A 9,842-nucleotide genomic window follows, 5' to 3' on the forward strand; every position below is an offset into this window, starting at 1 on the left:
GTTCTATCCCCAACACTACAAAAGAAAAATACTAACACATTTTCACCAAAACATATCAAAGAGAATTTGGAAAGACATTCAGGTCTTTTGTTTGTTTGTTTATGTATGTAGGGCCAGAGAGATGGCTCCACTGTTAAAGGCAGGCACACAAGAACAACAAAATCTGTATGTGTGCACACCCACATGTGTGGAAGTCAGGAGTCGACCTCAGAGTCCTTCCCTAGGAACTATTCTACCATTTTAGCTTGTTAAATCAAGACAAGGTTTTACTATGTAGCCCTGGCTCACCTAGAACTCTCTACGTAGACCAGGGTGGCCTCGAACTCATAGAGATCCACCTGCCTCTGCCTCCTGAGTTCTGGGATGAGAGGTATGCGCCACCACACTAGGGCACCTTCATTTTAGCATGTGTGCACCTAGGTATAGGTGCCTGTGTTGGACTCGAGTGTCCAAACACTGAGGAGGAGTCACCCCCAGAGACCATCTCACACACCACAGCCGATGCAAAAGCATGAGGATTTTATTAATTCTGTCATGACAGGGTCCCTCAGCATTCGGGAAGCCGAGAGACCTCGAATAGTGGGTACAGTCTACTTTTAAAGGGGCCACAGAAGCAAGGGGGGGGTGTTCTTGGACTATTCTGATTGGCTTATTCGAAAGGGCTATTACCAATAAAATTGGCTGGAGAGCTGTTGCCAGATCAGATGAAGTAAGAGGTCATTTTGACCCCGTTTCCCAGGGGACCGAATCAAAACGTACGCATCTGGGTAATTGCTCAGGAACTGAGAACGTGCGAGTGTAGCTGTTAGGTCCTTGGTTCCCAGGGGAGGAGGGGAAGCACTGTGGCACGGAGGATTCAGAATTGTCAGAAATGGCTTCAGGATTATCTTAAAGTCTCTCACCTGCAGGATTGTACCAGGGGTTAGTAATAGAAACAGAGCTTGTTAAGGAAGGGGACAGCGCGCCTGAGATGAAGGTAAGTTACTGATTGGAGAAAAGGTACACTCTGGACCAGGAGTCTCTGGTCCTTTTTCTAGGTCATCCCCATAGCAACCGCCTCTCCATAGCTTCTTTGACAGCCTTTTTCTTTATTAATTATTTTATTATTTCACATGTATGGGTGTTTTGTCTGCGTGTGTGTAAATACAGACATGCTTGTCTGCACAGATGTGCCACGTGCGTGTCTGATGCCCAACGAGGTCAGCAGAGGGCATGAGATCCCGCGGGACTGAGGTTGTTAGCTGCCACGTGGGTGTGGGAATTGAACCCAGATCCTCTGTGCTCTTGGCCCTTGAGCCAATTCTTCAGTCAGGCTTTTTCTTTGCTAGTTCAGCAGCCTGTAGCCCATCAGAGAAAGGTTGTTTTTTTTTTTTCTCTCTCGCCCAAAAGTTCTTTACATATTAATCTCTCTTTTTTTTAAAAAAAAAAAAAGAGTATTTATTGTATTATTTTTTCCTGCTACTGATATGCTAGCTATTTGCCATTCATTTTGTACAGTGATTCCATTTTTATATAGCTAGTACTGTAGCTTTTGTTGGAGAACTGAACTTTTTATGATGTTTTTCAATGTGTTCTCTAGTTTCCCTGTGATAATTTCTGAAAGTTTTCCTATATACACATTTATATCTTTATATCTTATATAGGTAGAAATAAAGATAGATAGTTGTGTACTTTTAAAAAAGAAGTTTTTTTTTTTTTTTTGGTTTTTTCGAGACAATGTTTCTCTGTGGTTTTGGAGCCTGTCCTGGAACTAGCTCTTGTAGACCAGGCTGGTCTCGAACTCACAGAGATCCGCCTGCCTCTGCCTCCCAAGTGCTGGGATTAAAGGCGTGCGCCACCACCGCCGTGCAAAAAAGAAGTTTTGTTCTTCTTATTTTGAGGCATGTAGCACCCTACCCGGTTTATGTAGTGCTAGGGACTGAACACGTGATTTCCTGTACGTTTGGCAAATATCATAACAGTGTTCGGGCATCCTCAGACCCCAAGTAATCTTAGAGACGCAGAGATGTCCTCTCCAAGGTCCAGGTCAATTAGCCCATGGACCTCATACAATGGCAACTGTATTTTCGGTGTGGCTCTTAACCTCAGTGGCTTCTAAGACTTTACCATCTATCTGAGCTTACTCTTGGGTCTTTGGAGAATATGGTGCAATGTAGGTTGGTCATTTGAGTCAACACATAGTTCCAGGCAGCCCTGGCCTGTTCTACAACTTTTGCTGTTACCATGGCATCAGTGGTAAAATATGATATTGCTCTTGAAGCTGCCTTGTGTCCAACTTCCCTTTGACCAAGTTATGGCAATAAATTGATGAATCCAGATAAACTTGTGCCTATGGATGTCTGTCTGTTCGATTTCTTGCCATGTGAAGGAGGGAATTACAGTTGCTTTTTTTTTCTTTTTTCTTTTCCTTGGGACTTAAATCTTACACTTCCTGTAGCACAAATTCTAATTGATCTTAATAATAAAAACTCAGTGTCAGCTATCAGGGGTGAAAGCTGACGGATCGGAGAAGCAGAGCAGCCAGCCACTAGAGTTCTTACCTCTACCAATGCTCTACCAAAGCAGCAATCCTGTCTCTATGAGTCCTCGGGCTGCATCTGAGCTTCTGTCTTCTCTGGTCTTATATTTCTCTCTCCACCCAGCCATATCACTCCTGTCTCACCTCCCTAGTGCTGGGATTAAAGGCATGGGATCCCAAGTACTGGGATCACCTTTGTGTGAGCTCTGTTTCTCTTTTAGACAGATTAAATCTTGGCTTGAAGGTCTCCTAAGTGCTGGAATTAAAAGTGTGTGCCATTGGTCCACCAACTGAGGCAATGTGCTTGTTCTAATGGGAGCTCACCAAATCCAGCTGGACTGGGTCTGAATGAGCATGTGATCAAACCGGACTCTCTGATTGTGGCTGACAATGAGGGCTGACTGAGAAGCCATTGATAAAGGCACTGGGATTTGTTTTTACGGCATGTTCTGGCTTTTTGGGACCCTAGTCTATATGGATACACAACTCCCTAGGCCTGGATGTAGTGGGGAGGGCCTTGGACTTCCCACAGGTCAGGGTTCCCCGCTGTCTCTCAAGCAGGGTATGAGAGAGAAGAGGGGGTGTGGGGGAGCAGGAAGGGATTGGAAGGAGGGAAGGAAGTGTAAATAATTGAGTGGAAAAATAAAATAAATAAAATAAAAGTGTGTGCCACCACTGCCTGGCCTCCATGACTAACTAGTGGCTAGCTCCACACTTTGATCTTCAGGCAAGCTTTATTTGTTAGATCACAAAAAAAATTATCGCCACAACTTCCTGCATGTAAGATGAGCACTCTACCGGTGAGCTATATTCTCAGTCTTTTTAATTTTTTAAATTGTTGTATGTGTGTGTGCACTTGCACGTGTGTGTGATAGTGTAATGCTGAGTGTGGTGGTGCAGGCCTCTAACCCCAGCACTTGGGAGGAGAGGCAGTTGGATCTCTGTGAGTTCAAAGCCAGCCTGGTCCACGTAGTGAATTACAGGCTACTGTGGGCTACATGGTAAGAAAGAAAGAAAGTGTATAGGAGCTGGGGACTGAGAAGTAAAAAAAAATTAACCAAATATTAGTGTCGGCACTGTGCAAAAATATTCTTGCCCAGTTTGTAACATGAGCAGAAGGGCTGGGAATGCAGTTCATTGGTGGAGTCCTTGCCCGGTATACCCAAGGTCTTGGGTTCAATCCCAGAACAGATATAAAGAAAGAAAGAAAATTGAGACATCCTAACCATCTGAGATACACCATCCAGTTCGTTCTGACACTTAACTGGTAATGCAGGCTTATTTTATTTTTTTATTTTATTTTTTTCTAATTTTATTTTTTTGTGTGTTTGAGTGCTTTGCTTGTGTGTATGTCTGTGCTTCATGTGTTCATGTGTGTGCTTGGTTCCAGACCAGAGGGCATCAGATATCCTGAACTAGGATACATTTTTGAACTGCCAAGTGGCTGCCTTAGAAGAGCAGCCAGTGCTCTTAACCAGTCCCAGGTTTATTTCATAAGTGCAGCTCAGATAGGTTACGACTGCCCTAGGCGTAAAAGTAGCTCATAATAGAACTGGCATTAGAATCCACACTTGCTTGGTCCCTTCGTCTGAGTTTTAACCATGTGACCTGGCAATCTGGCAGAAAGGAGAGAGTTAGGTCCCCAATAATGACAGAAACTGCTCCAGCAGTCACCACACCAGGACAGAAGAGAGAAAGAGGCACAGAGCAGCCCAGGAGCCACAAAAGAAAGCCCAAGGCAGGCACCATGGCGCCTAGTCCAATACTAGGATTCTGTACCCTGTGACAGAGGGAGATGGAGTGACCTCTGGTGGCCTTGGAAAAGCTACACTCCTGTGTCATATGCTCCCGTGCCATGCTGAGAACAGGGAAGTAGTGGGTATAAGTGCGGACAATGGGAAGGCGTGTAGGGTGTGCATCCCGGCTACTAGCAGGGCATCACTCTGTCTTTGCTCCATTCTTCTGGAACTTTCGTGCCATTGAACAATATACATTTTTCTTTTTTCTCTCTTTTACTTTATTAACTCTCTATTCACCCCTCCTCAATGGTGACATAGAAGTCCGTGTGTTGGAGAGCCCTTGGCTTTCTTGTGAGAAATCCTGAGCTTGGACCATTCAGATGGCTCAGCAAATAAAGACCCTTGCCACCAAGTCTGATGACCGGAATTCCATCCCCAGGAACCACATGAGGGAATGAGAGAACCAACTACTGCGAATTGTCCTCTGACTTCCACACAGCCGTTACGATATGCACATGCCCACTGACATACAAACAAATATAAAATAAATCTTTTTAGATTGTATTTGATCAAATATTCTTCTGTCAATAGTTTTTTGCTTTATATTTTTATTATTAGTGCGTGTGTGTGTGTGTGTGTGTGTATGATGCACCTGTGTGAGTCCTAATACATGCATGCCACAGTTCATGTGCAGAAGTCAGACGACAAGTTTTCTCCTTTCTCCATGAGTTCCAGGAATCAAATTCAAGCCATCAGGCACGTGTAGCAAGTAATTTTACTCACTGAGCCATCTTGCATATCTATAAGCTGTTTTCATGTGTGTAGCTGTCATTTGTTTAGTGTATGGCTATTGCAAGTTACCAGGTTATGTCTTCCATCACTCCATTGTTTTTACTTTTTTTTTTTTGGTTTTTCGAGACAGGGTTTCTCTGTGGTTTTGGAGCCTGTCCTGGAACTAGCTCTTGTAGACCAGGCTGGTCTCGAACTCACAGAGATCCGCCTGCCTCTGCCTCCCAAGTGCTGGGATTAAAGGCGTGTGCCACCACCGCCCGGCTTGTTTTTTTTTTACTTTTTTTTTAATCACTCCATTGTTAGTCAATTAAGTCTTAGTACTTCCAATTCCTCCTGAAATCAGTTCCTCTCTGACTCTCCTGGCATTGGCTTTGCCAGATAGTCCTTCTGAAGCCTTTATTTATTTAACGTTTTTTTTTTAAATATTTATTTATTAGGTATACCATATTCTGTCTGTCAGGCCAGAAGAGGGCACCAGACCCCATTACAGATGGTTGTGAGCCACCATGTGGTTGCTGGGAATTGAACTCAGGACCTTTGGTAGAGCAGGCAATGCTCTTAACCTCTGAGCCATCTCTCCAGCCCTATTTATTTAACTTTAAAATAAATATTTTTATGTGAATAGGTATTTTTTATGCATATATGTCTGTTCACCACATGTGTGCTTGGTGCCTACCAAGACCAAAAGAGGGCATCAGATCTCCAGAGACTAGAGTTGCAGATAGTTATGAACTGCTATGTGGGTGCTGGGGATCAAACCTTGTGTTATAGGCATAACACCATACCTCAATTATAGTCAAATTTTTTTTTTAATTTTTATTCACTTAAGAATTTTCATAGATGGGAACTGAAGAGATAGCACACTGGTTAAGAACACCCAGGATCGCCGGGCAGTGGTGACCCACACCTCTAATCCCAGCATTCAGGAGACAGAGACAGGAGGATCTCTGTGAGTTCGAGGCTAGCCTGGTCTACAGAATGAATTCCAGGACAGGCTCCAAAGTTTCAGATAATCTCTGTGTTGAAAAATCAAAATAAATAAATAAATAAAACACCCAGGTCCGTCTTTGAGCCTTCACAGGTACTGACATAAACACGGCTGATATACTGACACATCAAATTTCTTAAAATAAATAAACTGTAAAGGAAAGAGCCTTCACAGAGCTAAGTATGGTATGACTCCACTACTTACTTCACTACTTAAGAAGCTGAATCCGGCCGGGCTGTGGTGGCACATACCTTTAATCCCAGCACTAGGGAGGCAGAGGCAGGCAGATCTTTGTGAGTTCGAGGCCAACCTGGTCTACAAGAGCTAGTTCCAGGACAGAAGGACAGAGAAACCCTGTCTCGGGAAAAAGAAGAAGAAAGAAGAAGAAGAAGAAAGAAGAAAGAAGAAGAAAGAAGAAAGAAGAAGAAAGGAGAAAGAAGAAGAAAGGAGAAAGAAGAAAGAAGAAGAAAGAAGAAAGAAGAAGAAGAAGAAGAAGAAGAAGAAGAAGAAGAAGAAGAAGAAGAAGAAGAAGAAGAAGAAGAAGAAGAAGAAGAAGAAGAAGCTGAATCCATAGGGTCTCCTGCCTCAAATTCAGAGCCATCCACACCTAGACAGTTCTAGGCTGGTCTTGGGCATACAGGAGAACCTAATCTCAAAAGAAGATTGACTTGGTGGCCTAGACTTTTAACCCCAACCACTCAGCAGACAGAGGCAGGAGCATTGTATGTTCTAGGTGTACCTAGACTGCAGAGTGAGTTTAGGGCCAGAATGGACAATGTTTGGTTTTGTTTGGAGTCAGGGTCTCATGCAGCCAAGACTGATCCCAAATTTGCTATGTAACTGAGGCTGGTCTTGATCTCCTGACCCTCCTACCTGTCCCAGTATCCCAAGTGCTGGGATTACTGATGAGAGTCATCATGCTGGGCCATTCAGATGAGACCCTGTCTCAAGAAACAAAGAGGCTGGTGAGCTAGCTCAGTGAATAAAGGTGTCTGCCACCAAACACCACAAGACAATCCTTCTGACCCGCGTGGTAGGAGAGAAACCACTTCCAGAAGTTGTCCTTTGATTTCCACATGTGTCTCATGGCTGGTGTGTGTGCACACACGCATACATACACACACACACACACACACACACACACGTACACACATGTGCCCGCGAGTACTCATGCGTGCACTAACATACGCAAAATTTCTCATGAAATAGCTGTTAAAATCCAAAGCCTCAGTAACATGTAAACCCTGCCCCTCCTTGCCCCCACACTAAGATTCGCTAAGATCTGTTGATTTCATCTCCCTCTCTTCCCACATTACCTACAGATACTTTCCTCCACAGCTCGCAGGTCATTACCTAATCCGGGGCAATGGGAGGGGCACAAGTGGTATAGGTCTGAGGAGATTTGATTTTGTGGGGTTTTTTTTGTTTGTTTGTTTTTGTTTTGTTTTTTCGAGACAGGGTTTCTCTGTGGTTTTGGAGCCTGTCCTGGAACTAGCTCTTGTAGACCAGGCTGGTCTCGAACTCACAGAGATACGCCTGCCTCTGCCTCCCGAGTGCTGGGATTAAAGGCGTGCGCCACCACCGCCCGGCTTGATTTTGTGTTTTGAAACAAAGTCATAGTCTAGGCTGCCCTCCAACTTGCCAGGTAGTTGAGGACAGCCCTGATCTTCCTGCCTTCACCTCCCAAGTACTGGAATTACAGGCCACCACTGGCTTCAATACTCTTCCTTAAAAAAAAAATTATCTTGCCAGGTGGTGGTGGCATATTTGCCTTTAATCCCAGTACCAGGACAATCAAGGCAACACTGAGAAACCCTGTCTTGAAAAACAAAAAACAAACAAACAAAAAAACAAATAAATATGTATTTCTTTCATGTAGTTCTCATTTTTTCGAACCTGTTCTCCCTAGTGTAGCCAGGAACCTGAACAAATGTAAATCTTTCTGTTTCGTTTTTGTTTTTGTTTTCTTTGCTACTCATTTTCAGCTCTTTACACAAATTCTGCTTCTTGGGTTTCCTTGACTCTAGGACAGTCGAAGACTCCCCGTTGTGTTCTCACATCCTGTCCCTTTCCTTCCCAGTACTTGTCACAGATTATAATTAGATATTTGTTGGGACTGTTTCCTTAGTAGCTGTCATCTCTAGCAGACTAGAAAACCTTGGAGGGCAGGAAGCAAGCCTCTTCACATACCAAAGTATCTGCAACCACAAATGCCTTACACATGGAGATACTCAATTACGTGTGTGGGGTGCATGCATGTACATGCCTAGTCAAGTGTCTGCAGAAGTTACAGCAAAGTTGACCTGGAGTGCGGTGACCTCATAAGGACTGAGTTTCCACCCTGTCAGAGCAACCCATCTACCTCCCTCACAAGCACCTCCCTGGTTGGACCGCTGTCATCTGCAACATGTAATAGGATGTACCACCTACTTGTTTGGCTTCTGAATCATCTGAAACCACCCTCATTCAGCAATGTGGTCTATCAACTTTCAGAGATAGAATAATAGTTGCCATTTATTCATTTGACTAATATTTATTCTGTGCCTATTCCCTTCATGCGTTCAAACACTGTGTGGGTAACAGAGGAACAGAGATGAATAAGGCTTCCTTATTATTCTCAAGGAATGTGTGGTTTTGAAGCACAGTCAGACATACATGCAAATTATAGCTTCCTCTGTTAAAACAATCTTGCAAGGCACGCTCGGCGTTCAAAAGGATCACAGAGTGGCTATCAAAGCATTTAGCAAAAGCCTAGCTAAAAGAGGTGTGTTTAGAATGTCCACCCAAGGGACATACTTTTCAAATCTTCTAATCTCTCACTTTGGATCTGTTTATACCACAAGAAAACAATTTACTTGGTGCTCTTAAACATGTCCCCTTAAAAAATAACCACCATTAAGTGGCTTTTCATGTCCTTGGCTTTTACTGAACATAAGAAACAGCCATACAAGTCATCTTGAAGGCTTCTTCAATTACGTCAATTCAATTCTTGAATTACGTCATTCAGTTTCCCAATGAAGTCATGAGAGTCCACCTTTAGAATGGAGTGAGAGACAAAATGATGGTCTGTGTCCTCTGGTGAACTGATTCCTGTAGATAATAATAACATCTATTCAGCTCGACTATAGCTTCATTTTCCCTTGGCATCCAAGAAGCTCGGAACTAAATTTTAAATTCAGTAATGGTCATTTAAAGCCAAGATAATTGTTTTCTTTTCCTTTAGCACTAAGGTTTGTTTTGAAGTTTTGTTTGTTTGAGGTTGTTTATTTTGGTTTTACAGGACAGAGTTTCTCTGTGTGTAGCCCTGGGTGTCCTGAACTCCTTCTGTAGACCAGGCTGACCTCGAACTCACAGAGATCCTCCTGCTTCTGCCTCTTGAGTGCTGGAATTAAAGGTGTGCGCCACCACCACCTGGTTAGCTCTTGTGTTTCATTTCTAGATTTTGGTTTAAGCCACCTTTACATCAATATAGACAATAAATATGCTAAAATAAACTTAACAGGACAGGGGCTAGACACATACATAGCTCATGGGTATGCCTGGAGAGGCCCAAGGGGTTGAATAGGGCAACAAAAAAACCAGCAATTTGCTATGCTGGGCCATATTCGAATTGTTTATTATATTTTACAAAAATAAATGTGAAAATACATGAGCAATATTATGATCCTTAAAGAGTTTGTAGAAACAGAAGAGGACTCAGAGAAAAACAACCAAAAAAGGACTTAAAAAAAAAAAAGACTGGAGGTTGTATGCCTCTTCTCTAACCCAAGTATGAAGTACGTAGACAGCCATCTTGGCTATTAGA

The sequence above is a fragment of the Alexandromys fortis genome, unplaced genomic scaffold (genome assembly GCF_014885135.2).
Source record: "Alexandromys fortis isolate MF-2015 unplaced genomic scaffold, M_Fortis_MF-2015_v1.1 scaffold_122, whole genome shotgun sequence".
NCBI lineage: Eukaryota > Metazoa > Chordata > Mammalia > Rodentia > Cricetidae > Alexandromys > Alexandromys fortis.